The sequence below is a fragment of the Pogoniulus pusillus genome, chromosome 1, assembly GCF_015220805.1.
Source record: "Pogoniulus pusillus isolate bPogPus1 chromosome 1, bPogPus1.pri, whole genome shotgun sequence".
Classification (NCBI taxonomy): domain Eukaryota; kingdom Metazoa; phylum Chordata; class Aves; order Piciformes; family Lybiidae; genus Pogoniulus; species Pogoniulus pusillus.
This window is the reverse complement of record NC_087264.1, coordinates 25,378,791-25,402,095: the sequence shown is the minus strand read 5'-3', so window position 1 is coordinate 25,402,095 and position 23,305 is coordinate 25,378,791. Positions and strand designations below refer to the sequence as shown.

The following is a 23,305-nucleotide window of genomic DNA, read 5'->3' as shown; positions in this document are numbered from 1 at the left end:
GTTGCAGTGATCTCAAAGCAAAAGGCTTTATTTAATTCTTCTTAGCAATAAATTTATGGATGAGGAAAAAATATTGCTGGTGTCTTGTCTCTTAGTTTCAGTACAGTTATGTCTTTGTGAGTGACCCTGAGCAGACTATGAGCTACAAAAAGACATTCTAGAACCTGAGCACTTGTGCTTGCAAAGCAATATCTGAACTCAGGGTAAAATGCCATTGTTATACAGATGAAAATCTATTAACTGGAGCTACAAATAACTTGTAGCGTGTATATATTTATAGATGTGTGTGTATAGATAATTTTTTTTTTCTTTCTAAAATTTTCACAGTGTGGACAGATTCTTCTAAGAGCAGAGGTTTAAACTACCTTGGAACTTTGTCTTTTTTGTTCTGCTTTGTCAACAACTCCTACGTCGCTGCTTCACTCTGTATGTTAGTGTGGCAATAGACCCAAATACTCATGCTTTCTTTTTTATTGTTCAGTGTATTTTTATATAGGCACCACACATAAAAATGTTTGGGACTTTTTGCATGGCATGATGAGTTGCCCAGCCTGGTAGGACTCTGGCCTTTTGGCACTGCCTGTAGTTCTGTTGCTTTTAGATCAAGTAGTGGAAATTCTTCTCTTTATGTGGAAGGTAAACATTTCCACTTTGTGTTTACTATAAGCCAGTCTGTCTAAATCTTTTTTTTCATATATATGGCTCACTTATGTGCTGCCTTCTACTGTGACTGGGGCTGTAAGTACAGACTTCAAAGAAAATGCAAAATGCTTCATCTGATATGAAGAGTAACCCTCACCTAGACTGTGCTCTGATGAGTTCCTGGTAGGGTGAGCTCTTGGATCAGCTGGGCTCTGGCCCCTAACTCCCCTTCAGCAGTGTTTCACCTTTCTAGTTTTGTGAAACATGAAATGTAGGTGGTTTGATGCGAGGAATAGTGAAAGAACTAGTGTAGCTTTTCTGGAAAGCTAAATCATTTATGATTTTCTTTTATACCTGGGGTAACTGTGTGGTGTATTTTTGTTTGGAGTTTCTGGGATCTTTTGTTACAGAAAAACCTACAGCCTTGTTATTGAGAGTTGAGTTGGCTGAAGCATGCCCAAGCCATCTGTCTCAAGTGGAAATGGAAACAGGCCATCTCATTTTTTCCAGCTTGGGAAGTTCTGACCATATAAAAGCTGATTACTTGAAATAACTTATATGAAGAAGAGAACACAGAATTCAGTCTTTTCTTAATTTGTATCAATGTGGTTGCTTTTAAGATTTTTTTGAGTGGCCAGTTCACCTTGTTCATTCAACAGTACAGCTGCTGAAGCTGCTCTTTAAAATAGACAATCACTTAATCTTCATTCCAAACTAAGACTAATGTTGCAGAATTCTTATTGCACTGAAAGACAATTATCTAAAGTATTTATCATTTGCTCTTCACTCCTGCTCCTGGTACTATTGTTGCTTTAATTGGTTTCCTCTTTATTTTTCTTTCCCTGTTTTATCTGTTTTCTTGAAGTTAGGTTCACAAATTGGCTTTTTTTCAACACCCAATTTATTGCTCTTTCCAAATCTGGTATGTGCAGCTTTTGATTGCTTTTCTGTTAAATGGCCAAGAATCAACACTTAGTTCAGCAGTATACAGCCATTCTGCGTTAGTGAGAACACTGTTCTAAAATGTAGCAACTCCATGCCTTGATAACCCAAAAGTAACATTTTGTTTAAAATCATCTACTATCTTAATGTATGGTCTGTTATGTATAGTCTACACAAACACATGGTACTAACTAACATAGGATCATAGAATAGGATCATAGAATAGGTCAGGGTTGGAAGGGACCACAAGGATCATCTAGTTCCAATCCTCCTGCCACAGGCAGGGACACCCTACCCTAGAGCAGGCTGCCCAGAGTCTCATCTGGCGTGACCGTAAACATCTCCAGGGATGGGATCTCAACCATCTCCCTGGGCAACCCATTCCAGGGTCTCGCCATCTGCATGGTGAAGAACTTCCTCATTTCCAGTCTGAATCTTCACATCTCCAGCTTTGCTCCATTCCCCCTAATCCTGTCACTCCCTGAGAGCCTAAAAAGTCCCTCCACAGCTTTTTTGTATGCCCCCTTCAGATACTGGAAGGCCACAAGAAGGTCACCTGGGAGCCTCCTTTTCTCCAGGCTGAGCAGCCCCAACTCTTTCAGTCTATCCTCATAGGAGAGGTGCTCCAGCCCTCTGATCATCCTCATGGCCCTTCTCTGGGCACCCTCCAGTATGTCCACATCCCTCTTGTAATAGGGGCTCTAGAACTGGATGCAATTAGCTTGCTTCTGCCTGTTTTCAAGCAGAAGCTTATTTTTTTTCCCAGATGGCAACTATTTCAGCTTGTGAAATTTACTATTTTAATTTTTGGCATCTGGTTTTAGGATCTTGATTGTGTAATTCCTGAAGCTTGTCTATATATGTCCCAGGAATAACTCCACTGCTTTTTCCCCCCTACTTTCATAGTTCATTTTTATAGATGCCTTGAGGGGCTATATTTTTGCTGGGTTTTTTTTGGCAATGAAGTAGACAATTTCTGTTTTTCTTTTTGGACTTCAGTATACATAGAGGCTGTTCATATGTATAGATTTTTGTTTCTGTACAAGTCATCATATAAAATTCTGAGGAATGTTTTTAGTATTTGCATGCATCTCTTCAATGCTACACCTAACAGTAATGGGTGAAAAACATGGGTAAAGATTAAAAAAAAGATAAAAACAAATAATCTTCTTTTCCTCTCCTACTTTCAGAGAATCACCTAGGCTTCAAAATGAAAGTGAAGAAGAAGAGTATCCAAAAGCATTGATTTGAACAGTAGTTATTGTGGGTAAGTAATGCTTTTCCTCTGTGATGTTACCTTCAATGAGACAAAACCTAGACGTAAACAAACTAGCTGAAGACTGGTGTTACTTAAACAGCAACTGAAAACTGCCCTTCTGTTGATAAATCCTTGTGAGCTGGGAAAAGCAAAGTCTGTTTCTTGTTCTGCCATTTGGTTTCAGTTCACTGTTTTATCCTTGTAGTCATTTAGCTTGGATTCTTGTTTGAAAGACAGCTTGTTACTTGGCTGGCTCTCTCAGATGTGTTCTTTATTAACAGTGTGTTCTAGGTAAGTCAGTTCTGATGCGACAGCACAAACAGCAGTCTTCCATATATTTTTTTTGTGCTTAGGGAAAGAGGTAAGTCTTGTATCAACGGACTTGTATGTTTACTGCAGTGGAAAATGATCCTGGGCTGAGACTGCAGAGAAGATGAACACTTGGAATAAAATTTAACAGGAAACAGCAGATTAGAAGGATCTGAGGAAAAAAATGGATACAAACATCAAAGCAGTATTTTAAGCTTGCCCTTTGAATGCAAAAGAAATCCAATAGACAAATACAGAAAAAGGAATGGCTGAGTGTTCTGAAAGAGATTGAAGAATCATAGAATCAACCAGGTTGGAAGAGACCTCCAAGATCATCCAGTCCAACCCAGCCCTATTCAGTCAACTAGACCATGGCACTAAGTGCCTCGTCCAGTCTTTGCTTGAACACCTCCAGGGATGGTGACGACTCCACCTCCCTGGGCAGCCCATTCCAATGCCAATCACTCTCTCTGCCAACAACTTCCTCCTAACATCCAGCCTATACTTCCCCCAGCACAACTTGAGACTGTGTCCCCTTGTTCTGTTGCTGGTTGCAGAAAAGACCTTAAGCCGACAGTATCACACAAAAATAATTCTGAAAATATATCACCATATCAGGAAAAATAAAGAGAAACACTGCTGTAAAATACTCTGTAAGTCCTTCTGCTCAGCTTTGGGTAGAAATGGACTCAACTGGTTCAGTGTGTCCAGGTCTGAGCCATGCACTTAATATGTGCAAACAAACCAAAATTCTCTTGCCATGGTGGTGAGTCCAAAAGACAGTAACACTGACAATAACAGCACGTGATACAAGAGCTGTGAGTGGAGGTTTAGAAAATCCAGATTAATTTAATACAGGGAGCAAGTGTTACTGCTGTAGATCTTGTTTTGTGATGTTCCAAAAGGGGAGATCAGTGTGGTGTGCCAAGCACTGCAATTGACTGGGAAGAGTCTATGGCTGCCTTTGAAAGTTCATAGAAAGCAGCAGGGCCTGAACATGTGTGATCTCGTCTTAAAGGAACGGTCTGATAACCTTGATACATTGTATGTTTTAATGTCTAGTTTCTAGCTCGGCTGTTTTTGTTTAGTTTTCGTAATTGAGTATATCTTTTATGAGCAGAGCATGGGGAGAACAACTTTTGGGAAGCTGCCCAGAGGCAGCTCAGAATCTCCTTCTGCATGTTATAATAAGGTTTTTACTTTAACGTTATTTTTAGCTTTAATATTTTTTTCCAATGGACAAGTAACTTTTGATCTCAAATACATCTAAATAAAAACTTTAATAGTCCAGATCTAAAACACTGGCTGTAAATTTGGCAGAATTAGAGATGGTGTCTTTGTGGATATTACTAATTCATAGCTAAATAGTATTTTTTTCAGTTACTGAAAAATGTAATTTTGAATATTGTTGATAGTCTACACCATTGTAAAAGTCTTGAGATAAGACTGTTACACTGACCTAAGTGTTGACAAGATCAGAGGAAATAGCAATGAGTATTTTGTATGGACTGCATTTCCTACTTGTGCTAGTTTGAGCCTAGCTAGAATGTTTTGGTGAGAAGAACTAGATTATAGGCTGTGGAAGGAAAACAAGACTGATGTTTACCTCACTCGTTGGCTTGCTGAGATGTATAAGAATAAGAATCAAAACATAGATAAGGTACTTCTGCTGGAGAACTGGCTGAGTTGCATCTCTCTCTAGCTTCTGACTAATCCACTTTGCTTCCTAACCCCCTGGCCAAACCTCCATTCTTCCTTGGGACTGGGGTAAGGTTGAGGGGAGTAGGGGGGAAGGTGAAGGGGCAGTTGGGAGCCCCTCCTGGGTACTCAGGTTTGTGGGAGGGCTGTTGTGTTTCTGTATTACCTTTTACCTTGTATATTTCTGTATATAACTGTATATACTGTAAATAATAAGCTTAAATCAATTTCTAGAGCTGGCTGAGTATAGTCTGGGTGATTTCCAAAAGTGGGGGAGGGGCGGGTAACACTCAAACCATCACAATACTTTGCAGGTTCCTTCAGTTAAATAGGTGAGGCACTGTGCTAGAGGGTGTTTGTTTGTTTGCTTGACTTTTTTAAAAAGATACTTTCATCAGAATTGTCTGAGTTGCAGACTTGTATATGACATCATCGTTGTAGATAAAATGGTAGGTGGGAGGTGTTTGTCTTGCCCAGATTTTGTTGTCATGAGAGAACAGCAGAATGTGGATAAATGCCAAGGTTGTATGTACACTATAGAAATATCACAGTATCAACAAGGTTGGAAAAGACCTCACAGATCATTAAGTCCAACCCTTTACCACAATTCTCAAGGCTAGACCATGGCACCAAGTGCCACGTCCAATCTTGCCTTGAACAGCCCCAGGGACGGCAACTCCACCACATCCCCGGGCAGCCCATTCCAGTGTCCAATGACTCTCTCAGTGAAGAACTTTCTCCTCACCTCGAGCCTAAATCTCCCCTGACGCAGCTTGAGGCTCTGTCCTCTCATTCTGGTGCTGGCCACCTGAGAGAAGAGAGCAACCTCCTCCTGGCCACAACCACCCATCAGGTAGTTGTAGACAGCAGTAAGGCCACCCCTGAGCCTCCTCTTCTCCAGGCTAACCAACCCCAGCTCCCTCAGCCTCTCCTCATAGGGCTGTGCTCAAGGCCTCTCCCCAGCCTCGTCGCCCTTCTCTGGACACGCTCAAGCATCTCAATGTCCTTCCTAAACTGGGGGGCCCAGAACTGAACGCAGTACTCAAGGTGAGGTCTAACCAGTGCAGAGTACAGGGGCAGAATGACCTCCCTGCTCCTGCTGACCACACCATTCCTGATGCAGGCCAGGATGCCACTGGCTCTCTTGGCCACCTGGGCACACTGCTGGCTCATGTTCAGGCAGGTATCAATCAGCACCCCCAGATCCCTCTCTGTCTGGCTGCTCTCCAGCCACTCCGACCCCAGCCTGTATCTCTGCATGGGGTTGTTGTGGCCAAAGTGCAGCACCCTGCACTTTGAGCTATTGAACGCCATCCCCTTGGACTCTGTCCATCTGTCCAGGCGGTCAAGGTCTCGCTGCAGAGCCCTTCTGCCCTCCAACCCGGCCACATCTGCCCCCAGCTTAGTGTCATCTGCAAACTTGCTGATGACTGACTCCATGCCCTCATCCAGATCATCTATGAAGATGTTAAAGAGGATGGGGCCCAGCACTGACCCCTGAGGGACACTGCTAGTGACTGGCCGCCAGCTGGATGTGGCACCATTCACCACCACTCTCTGGGTTCAGCCCTCCAGCCAGTTCCTAGCCTGCAGTTATTTTGCTATTGCTGCATTTTTTTAATAATGCAATCCTACTACAGTGATAATTCTCTCTTTACTGTGTCTGTGTTTGGATTATGTTGAATAGTGGCAATAAATACTTTAGAAATTGGCGGAACCTGTCAGCGTAGGACAATATCAATTTACTTGTTTGCACTTCATTCTTGGGGATTTTTTGGGTGATGTCTCTTGGTTATTTCAACATATGCTTAAAACCCATGTCTAAAGGGGATGAGAAAAGTTAGATCTCTTGCCAGTATGTAGAAAAAAACCAATAAGGACTTAGGTTAATTATAGGGGACCTCACCTGAAATTGCTCCTATTGATACTTCACTTTGGCTTGTAAGAATAATGCTAACTTTGCCATACTTTGGCTTAAAAATCCAGCTTCTGCTGCTAAATCCAAATCTTATACTTAAAATGGTTTTGTAAATGAAAGAAAGACTTGAGAAGTGGGCCATTGCCAACTGCATGAGGTTCAGTGAGTCAAAGTGCAAGGTCCTGCATCTGGGCTGGACCAGTCCATGCACAAACACAGGATGGATGCAGAGTGGGTTGAGAGTAGCTCTAAAGAAAGAGACTAGGGTGTTTTGATTGATGAGAAGCTCTCCATGAGCTGGCAGTGCACTTACACAGTCCAGAAGGCAACCATGTACTGGACTTCATCAAGAGGTGTGCAGCCAGCATGATTCTGCCCATTTCCTTTGTTCTTGTGTGACCCCACCTTGAATGCTGCATCCAGTTCTGGTGTCCCCATTAGAAGGAGGACAAAGACCTGTTGGAGTGAGTCCAGAGGAGGGCCACAAGGATGATCCAAGGGCTGGAGCACTTCTGCTTTGAGGATAGGCTGAGGGAGCTGGGGTTGTGGAGCCTGGAGAAGAGAAAACTTCGGGGGCATCTTACAGGTGCCTTCCATGACTTGACATGATCCTACAGGAAGACTGGAGATGGACTTTTTATAAGGGTTTCTAGTGACAGAACATGGAATGGTTTTAAGATGAGGGAGAGTAGATTTGGACTGGATCTTAGGAAGAAGTTTTTCAGTATGAGAGTGGTGGAACTCTGAAATAGGCTGACTGGGAAGGTTGTGGATGCCCCCTCCCCAGGAGTGTTCAAGGCCAGGTTGGATGAGGCCTTGAGCAGCCAAGTCTAGTTGAGAGGCATCCCTTGACAGAGCAGGGAGGTTGGGGTAGATGATCTCTAATATCCCTTCCAACCTAAGCAATTCTATGATTACTGAGGATCTGAAATGCACTTTGTAAGCAAGATAGTAATTGGTTAGCCAAACAAACTGATTTTTAAGCAAGATTTGGGAGGTAACCTGGAAATATGAATAGTATAAAAGCATTTAATGATTTTTTTTTTTTTGCTTTCATGTGTTATTTCAGGAAAGTTGTAAGCAGATGCCTTTGTCATGCCATAGAACCACAGAATCATTTAGCTTGGAAAAGACTTCGAAGATAACGGAGTCCAATCCAGCACTGCCAGGTCACTGTTAAACCATGTAACTCAGCACCATATCTACACAGCTTTTCGGCCCGTCTATGCCAGGTTCCCTGGGCAACGTATTCCAGAGCTTGACAACCCTTATAAGCCCTTTTCAGCCAGTCAAATGTGTATTCAAGGGTCATGTTGCATCTTCTTCAGTAGTTTTATTGATTCTTTTTCCTCTTCAGACACTCAGTAGAATTTCACATGTCAGGCTAAAGGTAGAATCTGTCAAAACAAATATTGGCATTGCAGTTCTGCTGCTGAATATGTGCCTTTCCAGGAAGAAGAGTCATATTTTCACAAAGTCCAGGTTTTAAAAACTGCTTTTTGCACCTTCCTGTCCAACTGTATTAATATTTCTGACATTCTTTTCTGAATGGTAAAGATGTACTTCCTTCTCTTTGCTGATTAACATTGGCTTAGGAAGGCAGAACTGCTGTACATCCCTTGCCTCTTCGTTGCTTGCATTTCAGATGCTCCTTCAACTTAAAATGCACTTTCTTCTGTGTAGTACAGTTGAGTTGCAGTGCTGTGCGGGAGGTTGTGCTTTTAGTGGTGATAGCCATTCTCTTCATATTGCCCTTCAAACAGATGGTCTGCCCACTGGCCAGTCTGGGATTGCACTCTTCTGGGGAGTCATTATTCTGTCTTGCCCCATTGTCAGTGTCATGGATTTTATGGTCGGTGGAGTTATGTGGCAGTTGTGTTGGGACAAGCTATTTTCACAGACCTGAAAGCAGCACTCAGCACCCTGCAGCTGGTCTGTGAATGCTGGCAGCAGTTGGTAATCTTTGCACACCATCTGTATCATGCATCCTTTTTTCTTGGTTATCTTGCCTTCGTTTTGCTGTGATTTGGTAGCTGTTGAAGTCAGACAAACACGGAGAAATGACATCTGCTGCTCTGTGTGTGTGACATTGCTCTGAGAATAGTTGATCTTTCTTCTGGAGGGATGAAATCTGTGGTGTTGAGCCCCAGTTAAACAGGGGACAGTAAAATCCACAAGCAGAGGTGTGGGAAGCGAGCTTCATAATTTCTTGAGTGTTGTGATGAGCATCTCAGAGCACTGTAAGCCAAGCCATTAATCATCTCTTGGGCAATGATGTGCACCTTTCTGTAGTTACAAAGGTTTGTGAACAGAAGCCAGGATGTTTACAAAACACCTGTATGTACTGTGCAGTGCAGCAGCACGACATCCATGCTTTCAAGAATAGAAACTTCTAGTGTAACAATGCTGTTAGAATAGGTTCTTAAGGTATTTTGCCCCAAATAGAATCATAGAATCAACCAGGTTGGAAGAGACCTCCATGATCATCCAGTCCAACCTATCCCCTAGCCCTAGCCAGTCAACTAGACCATGGCACTAAGTGCCTCATCCAGTCTTTTCTTGAACACCTATTTTATGATGTTTGTATTTCTATTAGTAAACCACTTCTATTTTAAATTAACATCTGGAGTAAAGATGCTTATCCTAATTTTGTCCCACTAGTTCTATTCAAATAACTCATCTAGTTGTTTTCATCTGATTATCTTCATTTTTTCTTACTGTTTTGTCATGTTGTATCCTTTTTTTCTTCCCCCTTTGATACTCCAGAATATTAACATATATATGTATATAGATTTTCTGTTTTTCAGCTTAGAACTGTTGCCACTAAAAAAAATAGATAATTCTTAAAATATATTTTGCTATATAAAATTATTTGTATGATGAATCTGAATTACTGGGCTCTGTTGGAGGGGAAAAGTTGATTAATGCTGATGCTTACAGAGTTATTTTGCAAGAACTGAAAATGGAAGATTCATTTTAATTCACTGCTTCATAATGTATTGGAAATGGAGCATTTCTGAAAGCTGCCTTTTCTGAAGCACAAGCTTTAAATCAAAAATAACTCTCAACTTATTACAGAATCACTAAATCAGGACTATTCAACTGATCCCTAGATTTCTCAGCTAGCAGCTTATGTTTAGTTTTGGCTGTTCAGTACAACAGTGATATTCCAGGGAATATTGCTAGGATGTGATCAGTGAAAAATAATCTCTGATTTTGGGAGCATTTTACAGCAACATGTATTAGAGTGGATTATTATTTGGATGTCTCCCTAGAGCAGTGAGCATAGCACAAAGCAAGGTCAAGGGATAAGAAAACTCCAGCTCTGTTCAGAAATAGTAGAGTGTAGTTCATGCATTGTAATGACTTCAGAATGTGCCTTAGTAACCTACACTCTCCACCCTTCTTTCTGCTCTTATTTCTTCCGTGTGCCTCTTTGGAGCAGCAAGCTTTCTGGCTTCAACTATGCAACTATTCAGATTTGACAGTATTGGAGGGTTTTCCCCATTTGCCTTATTTTGAAGGATTGCTTACTGCCTGTGCTTTCTTTATGCCTGCTGCATCAACTTTTTATAGTTTGTAACTGTTGTAAACATCTCACCTGGAGATGGTGTTGATGGCTGAGAGTGTGAGATCTTTTCTTAGTGCCTGCCAGCTATTAGGAGCAGATTCTGTGTGATTTCCTAAAATCTCTGGGTTTTCTCTAGCTCTGTATGTGCTGAGGCCCAGACCAATCTTTAAAGGAGCATCAGAAGAATTAACTGGTAGTCTGATACAGAAAATAATTGGAACTTCGTTGCAATTTAGTTCTTTCATGCATATATGCTTCTTGAAGATCTCATTTCCCTCTAGACATCTTCTGTTACTGTCTTGTGTTTCAACAGGATCTTTAGTCCTGCTCTGTGCCCAAATGCATGCAGGAAACAGTTTGTGGTGTTTTTCTCCCCACCTGTCCCCTATTTAGTCTGTATTCTTTTTATCAGCATAGTGTAAACAGATGCTTTTTCCTTTTTTGTACACACTTACAGTATTTGTCCTGTTACTCTGCTCAAATATGTAACTTTTGATTTTTTTAGTCTAATTCCTGGCCTGTTGTTATGAGTAATCAAGTGTTGCTTTCATCTGGAAAGATTGTTCTCTTTATGAATTGATTATCTTTCTTCAGCAGCTGCATTGCTCAGTGTGACTTCTTGTTCAGAGTTCTCCAAGGCAAGAAGTCCTACTGTTTTTCTGGACCAGTTCATGCAGTTAAATTGCATAGAGGGTTCTAGGTTTCTCTGATGTGTGCATGGAGGGTGTTTTTTTGTTGCTGGTTTTGCTTTTAGGGTTTATTTTTTTGTTTAATCTTTTCTTGCCTTTCATTTAATTAAACAAGATTAGAAATTACCTATAAATATATATATATTTTTCCCAAGCCAGCAAGGAAGCCAAGCAATTTTACAGCAAGCGAAAAAATAGGTCATTGCTTAAACTTAATGTATTTTTTTTAATGTCAAATATGAGGATTATTTTGGGATCTTTTTTTCCTCCTACACTTAGTTTTATTATTGATAACATTCTCCTAAACATTTGAAAATTATTTTAGTTGCTAAAAATCATCAGAACTATGAACATGCCAAGACTGTTTTGATGATGTGTGATTGTAATGATTTATTTGGCTTCATGCCTTTTTATATCCTCATGTTTAGTGGTTTGGGTTTATAATACACTTTCTGGTCAAGCAGAAAACTGAGAGAATGAGACAGTAGAGAAGATAAGACATAATACTTATAGCAATAAAATACCTCAAACTATCAAACAAGCCAACTAACAAAAAGAAACTAAGAAAAAACTTATGCTGAACTCTTGCAAAGGCCTGTGTGGCATATGGGAAAGCTTCCTGAGAAGAACCGAAGTGATGGCTCACCCTGCTCCTTGGTAATGTGCTTCCTTCACAGGACAGCTTTATCTTAGCTGGCTTTAATACTATACTAGGAACAAATCCTGTTCATGTGTATATATAGTACTGTCTTTGCCCTGTAACTGTTGCTTCCGTTGGTTTCTGTACTAGAAAAATAGAAGGTGACACATCTAATAGAACCTGATTTTATAAGAATTGCAAAGCTAGTCTCTGGGGTGAGAGATCTTTAAGTTTAACTTTCATACTAAGCGAATCTTGGAGAAACTGTGACAAGATTGTATTTACATGTGCAACATTGAAGAAGAGCTACTGCTGAGGTGAGCTGATCAATAAGGTATAATTAAATTGGCTTGTTTTGGCAAGGCTCTTCAGTGGTTGCTTTTAGAAAAATGAAAGTGCTGGAAGAGAGAAACAGTCTTTTTGTGAGTCTGAAACTTCATAAGGGAATAGAAAACCGGGAATACATGGATAGTTTTCATAATAGAAGCAGTGTAATGCAAGGATTCATCTCATTTTACTAAGGAACTGTGCAGCATCGTGGGTAGCTCATCATGAGAGACTGCTTTCTGGGTAATTTATTCTTGAGTTCTTCTTGATAGAATCTGTGTAGGAAACTTCAGCATTGTATGCAATACTAAATAATACTGTCATAACATTTACACTTTTTAAGTGTAGATTTTTGTGCACAATCCCAACAAAGATTAGGAGTGAATGAAGTTAGAGATAAGTGTGTATTGAGACCTGGGAAGAGGTCTTCCTGTGGTAAGCTAAGGAATACAAGATACTTGAATGGCACCAAGTGAACCTGTGTATATAGCATTTCATGAAGCTATGGCTGTTTGAGTTTCACTGTACAGGGTGTGTAAGGCTGTTGGAATGCTGTGTGAAAAGGCTGAGAACTATTCTATACTCTGCAAATAGAAAGCTGGGTTGGGTACTAAAGGAGTTGTTACACCCCTCATCGTCTTGAATGTCATGACTTTCATGTGCATTTAAATTGTTCAGTTGAGTTGTCTGTTCTTGTTTCAGCCTAGCAAATGTTAAAATACTTTATTAAGTTCATTTCTGATTCAAAGGAAACTAAGATTTTGGGTGAGTTTTCAGGTGGAATTAAATTAAAACTCACTGCATCAAAGGTATAATTCAAAACAATGGCTTTAAATGTTCTAATTTGCTTGCTTCTGATCTTAATATGCATTGCTTAAGAATAAGATCTGTAAAGCACCCTTTTATCTGGCAGTAGTTGTTGTTTATTGCATATAAAACTTCTTTTGGTCTCATATGATATGATTATTCTAATACTGACTTCTTAAAAGCCTGTTCTGGCTCTTAGCACTACAGAAATATTTTTATACTTATGCACACCTGAGTGTCTTTAAAGACTTATTTTGTAATCTGAAACAAACGGAACCATTCAGCTTGTTTGTAGATCTGGTTGTCAGTAGCATCAGAAATTCCATTAGCAGTTTGGAGAATGTTAACAGATCCATTAGAAGCAAATCTGGACAGTGGGGTTTTTAAAAACACCCAAGTTGAGGTTTTGGTCACCTAGAGCTAATATATCAGCAAGGTATACTGGGATATTTAAAAGGCATCTTTCATTGCATGTCTGCTTTTAAAAGATAACTTGTCTAAGACTGAAATTAAAAAAAGATTCCCAAATTCAAGGTTTTTTTTGGGGGGGTTATTAAGAATTGGATCTAACATCTTGTATTTCTCAGTGGAGCCACAGAATCAAATCAGAGTGTGGTAAACTCAGTGTATGCAATTTTTCTTCCATCCATTGCTGCACAGAGATTTTTCTTCAGAAACCTTAATAAATCTATTAGTATTTAGACCATTTAATATAAAACCATTTATAAAGTTGGAAGTCCTGATTCTTGTACATATCCATTAAATAAGTTTTTTCTAACATTATAACTATTTCTGTGAAATCCCCAGTGGTAGTTTGCAGTCATAAATTCTATGCCTACCACTTATTTTTAAATTTTTTTTTTAAAGGAAAACAAAACTCTGTTAAATACCTGGTATTTGAAAACAAGTTTCTGAAAACCATTAGGTAATGACAATGCCCTAGATTATGACAGTAGTACATTGTCTTCATACTGCATGAATATTTTTGTGTGCCTGGCCATGTTTCTCTTCACTCGTAGCGCTGTTGCCTTTGCTTGTGATGTGACATGTATTTAGTAAACAGAGAACAAAATCCATTTGGCTGTTACATTTGAGTAGCTCCTTTTTGTAGCTTACATCGGTTTTGACCTCCTGTTATGTCCATCACCACTCATGCTTCTGAAGACCAATGATCTTACTGTGAAGTAGAATTCCTTGCCATGAGCCCTGCAGGTATTTTGAAGAGTGTTATACTGACCATAGCAATGAGATTTCATTTGTGCTGAGCACATACTGTGGTAGTGAAAGGTAGGAATTTCATTTGTGCGGAGCACATATTGTTGTAGTGAAAGGTAGGACAGTGATAACAGAAGTGACTAGCAATGCCACCTTAGGTAAAAATGGCAAAGTTTTAACCTGGGTGTTCCAGTTTAATGAAGGGGAGTAGCACTTTTTAATTTGTTCTGGATGGGTACTAACACTCATGATGTCATTTATGTGGTATTAATCAGCACTTGAAGAGGTGGTTTAAGAAACCATAAACCTGTTCTTTTGAGAAGCTAATTATCATAGCATTTTCAAGTACAGGTGAAATTGTTACTGCTTAGCACCTTAAAAACTGGAACAAATCTTACCAGTGTGTTCTAATTAGTATCACATTTAATTTCAAGTTGATGCCTTCATGAGAGATCTGAAAATGGCAGATGTACATGGTCCAAGATTATTCAAGTTTGAATATGAGCAGAGTCCGAATTACATTTGCATCCAAGATAGTATAAAGATATGCTTAGGTATTCTGATTTTGGTGTCTTTACAAGTTGATGTTTACAAATACTGCAGGTTGAGGGCAAGAAGATAGTAAAATACAATTCAGTCAGAATGGTGATTGCTGTCTGATTTTATTAAAGTATGCATTCTAGCAGAAGGCAGAAGCTGTTGAACTGGTGTATCTGGAAAGGTCAACTGAGCATAAGGAGTCCTTTATGGAGAAAGAATTCCAGTGCTTATGTTGGTAGTGTTGTGTTAAAATTGTGGGGATGGTTGGAAAGTGGGGAGATGTTGCAGATGGAGAGTTTCATATCACTTACAGAATCACCATCAACGGTATTGACAAAAGCGATTTTAACAGGAGTTTATAAAAGTCTGATTTAACAGCATTCACTGCCAAGGTTCACTCTGTGAAACATGCAAAGGACAGTCAAGTTAGGATTGATTTACAATGATTTGCACTGAGTCTGGAAGTGCAAAAAGGTAAGGGAGACCTTTGCGCTAAGTCACAATGTTCAGAGTGGACCTTACTATTTTCTGAACGCCTCAGAGGAGTTTAGGGGTGGTTGCATCAGTCCCAGACTTGGTCATCTTAATCTACTTTATTTTCCTCCCTGACAGACTTGAAATGTAATGCTTCATGATTACTTAAATGAAACCTGTGGATTTTGATGCTTTGGCAGTCTCAGTCTTTTACTCTATATAATGTGTATATTGCACTGAGAATGCAATGCTGGTATTCTGTGGGGTTTTACCCCTCAACAAGTCAATTTATTAAATAGTATTTGACATGACTTGCACAAATGCATGTAAATAAAAAGGAAAAATGAATAGTTCTTCACCACGTTGATGACAGAATGTCATTCTGAAAAGTACAGAAATAACTTGGAGCAGTTATGGAAAATTAAACTGTGTGAACTCACATAGATTGTCAGGAGTTCTGTTTTGTTTATTGCTGAGAGTTCTGGTGTACTGATTGCAGCTGACACTTTGGGTGTGTATGGGATGCTTCTTTGAATGCCAGTGGGACGATTAGGGGCCGAGTGAGGGATGCAGAGCAGTCCTTGGAATACAGGAGGACCCAATTATGCCAGCAGCAACTCATACACTGTAAGCAGAGTTTTATTTCTTGCACTGTTTTGAAAAGTACACTCTGCCTTGGCTTTAATTGTAATTGTGCACACAGAATGGAGTGATTTGTCAATTCAAATGTAAACGCAAAGTGCTCATGTGTGCAGATTCCAGTAGCATATACAAATCGCCTCTTGTAATTCAGGAGGCCAACTAATTCAACCTTCCTGCTCAAACATGATATGGCTTTGAGTGTGTGCTTATTTTATGATGATGATCAGAACAACCTGACTGATCTGTGAGTGACTGTGTGCCTGCAGAAAGGGTATTTTAAAGCACCGCAGGAACTGTCGAGGAAGAAATAGCCTCGTTTCACACATTCACTATATATTACGCTGCCGGAGGTTTTGTTTCCGTAGTACTTGATTGCTTCTGTGTTTCAAATGATGTAATTCTTTTGGGAAACTGTACTGGTTGGAAACAAACAATTACAAATTTTCTTGGATCTTGTTTCCTGAGTAGACTGCTTTTTGGAGCTCTTAACTGGTTTTGTCCAGTTAATGCTTTATTATTTCGTAGAAGAACATAATAATTACTGCATTTACAAAACTAATTTTGGGGATTTTCCAATCAATTTGCTACGAGGAATGGCTGGCTCTCTGATCAGAACAAAGTTGTCAGACAAAACGTGTCTTGTAATAGCTGGTTTCCTGTAAGCCCTGATACTCATAAACACGCCATTTTATAAATGACAGGTAAAGAGTTGTGTTTCATGTTTTATTTTATCATGCACACAACTTCCATAACATTTCTTCTGCAGAATTGCTTAGTCTGTATGGTATCCCCTCTCTGGTTGGTTGGTTTTCTTCCTGGTTTCTCGTGACTAGTCACATGTTGTGGCTTGTTGCTTTGCTGCTGCCTTCAGTAAAAAGAAGAGTGTGAGAGAAGGTGGTCTTAAAGTAAAATTTATTTTTTCTGCTAACTTTTCATCTCTGTTAGAATTGGCACATTAAGACTTCATTTTGCCAAGGGTGACCCTCAGTTCTCCAGCAGTGTGGGTTTGTGTTGTATCTGCAGAATTTCACTCATGCTGCCTACTTCCAAACTGGTATATTTGCACTATACATCATTCTAGCCAGCTTCCTTATAGTCACTTTTGAAATTGTTACAGCATAAATAGTCCCCATGATGTTAGTGAATGTAAGAGTTTGCCTCTCAACATTTCTGTAGCTTCTAATTCACATCACCACCTCTCTGGCTAGTTTACATGTCACAGGGAGCAAGCCCAGGTCATTGTAATCTTATAAAGTGGCCTAAGTTGTGCTCCAAAGGCTTCTTTTCTGCTGTTTCTGTGTTGTTTCTGCTAGTGGGTGTGGACTTGAAGTCCTCAGCTCCTTCTGAGTGTTTGCTAAACAACTGTCTATTTTAGTTATAAAATCTTCCATCCTTGCACTTAGCAGTCATGTCACCACAGAGCCCTTGCTGGTGTGAAACATCTTGCTATCTTACATAGGGGGTGTTTTAATGCCTTACAGTCCACCGCCTTCTATCTTCTAGAGTCCTTGTCGTCACAATGTTAACCTCCATGTAAGAATCATGTTGTTATCATCTACTGTCAGATCCATGGGACAATTTCTGTCTCCAAAATTTCTTTCTCCTCATTGCCCCTTGACCTATGAGCCTGGAGACAGTGGCTGAAGGTCTTTAATAGTCCTTTCAGTTTACATCTCCATCTAAAAATCTTCTGATTTTAGCAAAGCTGACTTAAAAACCCAGTCCTTAACTTCTGAGCGCCTCAAGTTAGTTATATATAAACCACAGTGGATTTAATGTGGTTTTTTTTTCTTGATTCACTGTTTGTTTGGTGGTGTTTTGTTGGTGGTTTTTGTTTTTTTGTTTTTTTTTTTTGGTGTGTGGTGTTTTTTTTATCTTGCAAGGAGTACAGATCTTTTATCTTTCTCCATGTGGAGCTCAACTGTAATGCCATCCAGTTCTCTTTTACTTTTCTAGGGCATTCTCTCACAAGACTTACTTTGCTGAAACAGGAATCCATCAGACTGGCCATTGATATGTGATCTGTGGCCAAGCCTTAAACTCTACTGCAGGTGTTCTGGAGCAGATGACTGCTGGGAGGGTGACTCAGGACCATGGAGAGCTCTGTCAAACTCCAACCCAGGTGGCAGTGGGTGTCGTTTATTTCTTCTAGGTGTGGTTGCTAAAGTTAGGCTGAGCTCTTCAGATAAAGGAAGTTGAAAGGAAGATCTAAAAGGCACTAAACTGAAAGTAGCAACAAGAAGATACTATTTGATATAGAACAGTAAATGTGGAAAGCCAAATCTGCAAGGTGATGAAGTTGTGAGATGCTATTAGAAGTCTGCTAAATACCAAAGCAGCTTCCATGGTACAGGTACATCCTTCTTACAGAGTGTTCACCATGAAGGAAATGCTGCTTTTCTCCCAAACAGTGAGCCTGTAGGCAATGATTCTATGAATTTAGGGGTTTGCTGGGTGAATAGGTTTTTTAGGTGTGCCTAGGAAACAGTAAGAAAACAGGTAACTGTAGGGTTTTCCTAGTGCTTGACCTTTTAAAACAGGCTGTTTCAAGCCCTGCATTATATTCTTTATTGCCACTCTGAAATACCTGAATAGGATTTTACTAGAATTGCATCTGAGAAAATAGGCAAATTTACATTTTTTTTATTATACAGTGTTTGTGTTGTTTTGATCATAGCAGACTAGGACAAATCAGTTGGTCTTATTTTAGAACGCTGTTTATGAAACAAAATATTCTTCATTTTAAAAAGACAAACAACTTTGTTGTGTTTCTGTTTAAAAGTTCTAGATATACAAACACACAGACACCTAACCCCCCTATCTTGCATACCAAAGAAAACAGCTCTCTAGTTAAGGCTGATAGTTTCTGACACTCTTCTCTGGTTTGACAGCAAATTAATGAGTTAGTGATAGTTATGTTATAAATAAAAATGTGCTCTTAATACTTGACATAAAAGGAGTTAAAGCTAATACCTTCAAAGGCCTTTTAAACTCAGTAACTTTTAAACTCGTGTCATTTTTCCTTAATATGTCACACCAGTTTTGAGAGGAAAAGTTGTTGGCAGCTTTATGTGATGTCTTGACTTGCAACTTTCACAGCCCTGTTTTATTCATAGCCTTACTATTGTACAAAGTGCTTTGAGTTTTTCAATTCCTTTACTTTTAAATAAAAGAACAGATCTGAGACGAGTGCACTTGAGCCATGGTGATGGTGAAGATCAGACAGAGGAAGCAATCGACTTCTGGTGGCATGGAGCTCTGAGAAAGCTGTAAACCAGTGCAAATTAGACAGCATGAACCTAAATGCTGATGCACATAAATAGCTTTCCATACTTAGCTCATTAGATCTTCCCGTTGTGCTTTGCAGTGCATAAAGTTCTGTGTCCTAAAGTAAAAGGCTTTTTAATCTGTGAAAACAGATCAGTGTATAAGAGAAAATTGGAATGCTAAGGAGAATTTTTACAGGTTAAGATATGTATGTTGTGGCACAGCAGAATTAAGGCAAGTACTTTATCATATGGCAATAGTAGTATTTACAACCTTTAGCGAAAGGTCTTACTCTAATAACAGCAGTGTACAAAGTGCAGGTCAGTGTAAATTAGAAAATGGTGATCCAAAGCAAGTCTGATTATTTAGATGAATATCACTTCACACATTCTTTCCCTGATTGAACCCTCTCAGAATTGTGTTCTGTTACCAGGTTGTCAGATCACCCAGGCACCACATCACTCATGTGTAACAAGGAAGGCTTTTAGCTCACTTCTATGATGCTTTATTTCCCCCCTTCCTGAATTCTGAATACTGTATTGACTTGGCTATGCTTTGAGTTTGCAGAACCTCCTGGTTGCAGACAGCATTCCCATTTACATATGGCTGCCAGGGTCATGCATTTTTATATAACCCTGACCCCACTCAGCAGATGCCCGTTTCTCATCTTGGCTTAGAAACATCCAGCTGAGTTGTGAACAGGCTGATGTTAAGGTTCTTGGTTGTTAGATTTTGGGTGTTGCTTTGATGACAAAAGGGAGATCTTAACCTCTGATTTTGCTTCTAATGTTTGTAGCCATTGAGAAATGACATAGGGAAGGTGATGGAAGATTTGGTGGAGAGTTTCAGCATCAGCAAGAATAGAAAGGTCAAATTGTACCTAAACTTCGTGCATCTTTTTGTCCCACTCTCCTCCTTCTCCAAGGTATCTAGATGATGCTACTGATAAAAAGTTCTGCTTCCACCAAACAGGAGAGGCATCTGTACTTCAATGCCAGCAAAGCACTGAATCAGAAAGAAAAGCATTTGTATATCTCATTCTTAGAAATTTGGATTGCACTGCAAAACTATCAAACAAAATAATGTCTTGAGGAGGGGGCAACATTTAATGTTGTGAATATTTCAGCTGGGGAACCACATGCAGTATGAAAGATGTTACCTTTCTGTTGGGTGTTCAAAGTGATGCCAGAAAATTGGCTGTTCTCTGCTTTAAGCTTCTACTGAGAAGGTCAGCTTGATTTAAAGGGAAAAACATCTGATAAGATTTGGAGAGCATTAGCTGATTTTTAATGTCAGGCTTTTTGTGGCTATTGGAGACAAAGAATCAAAAGTTAGGCCATTGTGGCTCAAAGGTTGTCTGAAAGATTAGCCAGATCACTAAGCATGTGGGGATATATTTTAACTAGGGCACACTAGAGTGCCTTGGGGTCCTTTCTTCTGCAGAAGTGGCAGCAAATCCGCAGCTCGCATGTCCTTTAACTGCAGCTCACGTTTCAGAAGCACATCGAGCGAACAGTAGTGGGTCATACTGACTCGGGGGTTGTTGGTTAATAGAAATCCCCAGCTACTGGAGCTGGCAGCAGTGCAGTTCAGCAGGATGTCCCACCAAGTCTTGTTCAAGGGAGCTTCTGAGAACTCCATCTTTTGGGGTCTGTGCTGTGCCATGTGGCTATTGACCATGTTAAGATTTTGGTATGCAGCTTGAGGAGCTGAGGTTTGCCCTCTTGATTCTAGAGTTTTACCAACCTCCAGAAGTATTTCACGGAATTAAGGGTATTCAGTTCTGTGCTTATTAACCACACGAGGAGTTCTGAGTTCTGTTAAGAAAGGGATTGTCTGTTTCTGTTCAACTCTCATCTGTCTAACGTAGGGCAGAAACTCTAGTTCTTTTCAACTTCTTGATTGAAGTACTATACATCTTTTGTAAGCAGCTTTGGTGCTTCAATTTAAGGGGATTAGCATCTATTACCTCATTAAATAACTTTTTCATTAGCTGGTTCCTTTATCTGTTAGGCACTTACATGTTTAGAAACTCTTTCCCCTGTCCTCATGAGCTGAATTTCCCTGGGTTAAACTCCTAATCTCTAGATTTTGTTGTGCCTTTATTATAAGCGTCTGAAGAAATTCTTCCTAAACATGAGTTATGTCCTGCTAAATTCTGCAGTCTGTTCTCTTAGTATAGTGTTTCCACACATATTAACTCCTCAGTATTTTCTTTTGGAATGAGGTATCTGCAAGGACTGTCAGTATTACTTATTACTATGCTGTTAGCATTCCTTATTACTATGCTATAACTTACTACTCTGGAGGAAGATCATGCTTCATGTTGGAGTTGATGTTTGAATGTTGATTATTAATTCTTGACTGTGACTCTATTAGATGAGGGTTGTATGGAGTCAATACAGTAAGCAAACAAGAACAAATTAAGCTTTGCTTTTATTGTGGCAAATGAACATGGTAATTTTATGTCTTAACTTACAAAGACATTTGGTTAGTTCGGAGAAGAAAAAAGGTAACTTCTTTGTTGTGTTTCTGGTTTATATCATAATAGCTAAAAGGGACTGTCAGGCTCAAGGCTGCTTTATAAATTCTTTATTAAAGTAAGTCTATATGTATAATTTCCATGGAGGGGAGTGTGTTGTTTCTGCAATTGGCTCTTTTATCTTTCTAAGAGGAAATTCACCAGTTACTGTTTATCTGACTGTTTGGCAGAGAATTCTTGCATGCACTTGACAAGTTAGATGCTCTTTTATATTATAATTCATTCTTTTGTTTAAAATTCCATCAAAAGCAAACAAACTCAGAAGTGACTGCATCTTTTTTTAAACTTTTAGATGTAATATGTCACAGAAATAGTAATCAAATGTATTTATTGTTACCTGAAACAAAGGAGTGCTTAATATTTTCAAAGAGTATTTGATTTTAGCATTGATGTCAATCTTTTATCTAGTTTGAAAAAGTTCTTACTTCTAATTAGCTATTCACTGCTGCTGGACCATTTCAAGGTCAATGGTTCCGAGTGTACCCTTGGTGCTGTGGGCACAGCTCTGAAATGCTGCTGCTGAGATACCTGAGCTATTCATATAGAAGTACTTGGAGAATGCTTGTTCAGTGGCAGAATTACTTCAATTGTTGGTTTACCTTTCTTTGGGTTTGTTCTGGTATCTGACCAGATGGAATATAGTTGGAGTAGGACAAGTAGTAATATTTTGTTCTCTCTTGCTTTCTGGACTTTATTTTATGAAAATACATTCAATAAGCACAGGGTCATGGGACACTAAGTTGGTCATAACTTTCAAGTAGCCTGCTTCTTGCTTCTCACTGCAGATATTTTGCTGCAAGCTGCTTTGTTGAGATGTTCTTGAGAGTCACCTCGTACATCTTCTTGAACCTCCCAGACCTGAGCATAGCCATGATACCCTCAAGAAGTGAGGATTGTCTCTCCTTCCTTGACCTACTCATCTGAAAGCATCATTCCAATGGTTGTGAATGAGCACCCAGAATGTTTCTACCCCTCACACCATCTGTCAGAAAGAGTGGAGGCCACTTCTAGAAAGCATGAAGCTGTGTATAAAGGCTAGAGTTGGAACAGTGTGTCTGTTGTCTCTACTAGATACAAAACTGAACCAAGAATTTTGTTCTGAGAGCTGAATAGTGAGTTTAGGTTAAGATCTTACAAAGAGAGCTTATGCTTTTTGCACAACAGTAGCAATTTTGGGGGCATTTTTAGAGTTGTATTATTTTGCCATGGAGGTCTTTTAAAGGGCTACTAAATTAATTTCTCTTTTGATTTCTCCCTATCTCTGGATGTGTGATTTCTCCAGATGAATTAAGCAGTTATTTCCAGTGACTTCTAATACTTTAATTACAAGAAAAAGTTTTTTCTTTCTGATATTTCCTTATATATGTACTTTCAATGAGAGAATATGAATATTCGTCTGTTAATTTAATAAAAGATAGAGTTAAAAATAAATACTCTATTCTTGATTTCCCCTCCACTCCCTCACCCTGATTACACAATGTGGACTGGTATTTTGAACAGAGAGTAATGCTTAGATATAGACATGGGGACACAGTTATTTGACAGAACTGGTAAATGGCTTAGTTACTTCAATTGCTTGTGCAGACGTCTATCTTGCATTCAAAATTTGTGACATCTTTCAGCTGTAAATTTGTTAGTATCTGTAAATACTAATAAGTTCAACTTGAAACATCATTTTGAGGTAAGCAAATATTAACAAGGGAAACTGGGAGCTTGTGAGACTGGGGGCCTAAACCATTCTTTGATTACTAGATTGTATTTTATCTAATCTAGATATAATGAAAGATTGTAGGTAAAAATATTCTGATTAAGTAATTGATCTTT

At 39.3% G+C, this 23,305-nt stretch overlaps 1 protein-coding gene across 3 annotated transcripts in view; it reads left to right on the top strand.

Moving 5' to 3' along the window:
* The window catches only part of FUT8 (fucosyltransferase 8), a 113,656-nt gene that overhangs the window by 22,354 nt on the left and 67,997 nt on the right, over nucleotides 1-23,305 (top strand). For 2 of the 3 annotated variants that reach the window (XM_064144457.1, XM_064144467.1), the window contains one exon: nucleotides 2,775-2,851. The gene's annotated coding sequence lies outside the window, so the exon portion shown is untranslated. Of the gene's footprint in view, nucleotides 1-335; nucleotides 355-2,774; nucleotides 2,852-23,305 lie in introns of those variants that run through there. The other variant, XM_064144476.1, reaches the window with a different exon arrangement.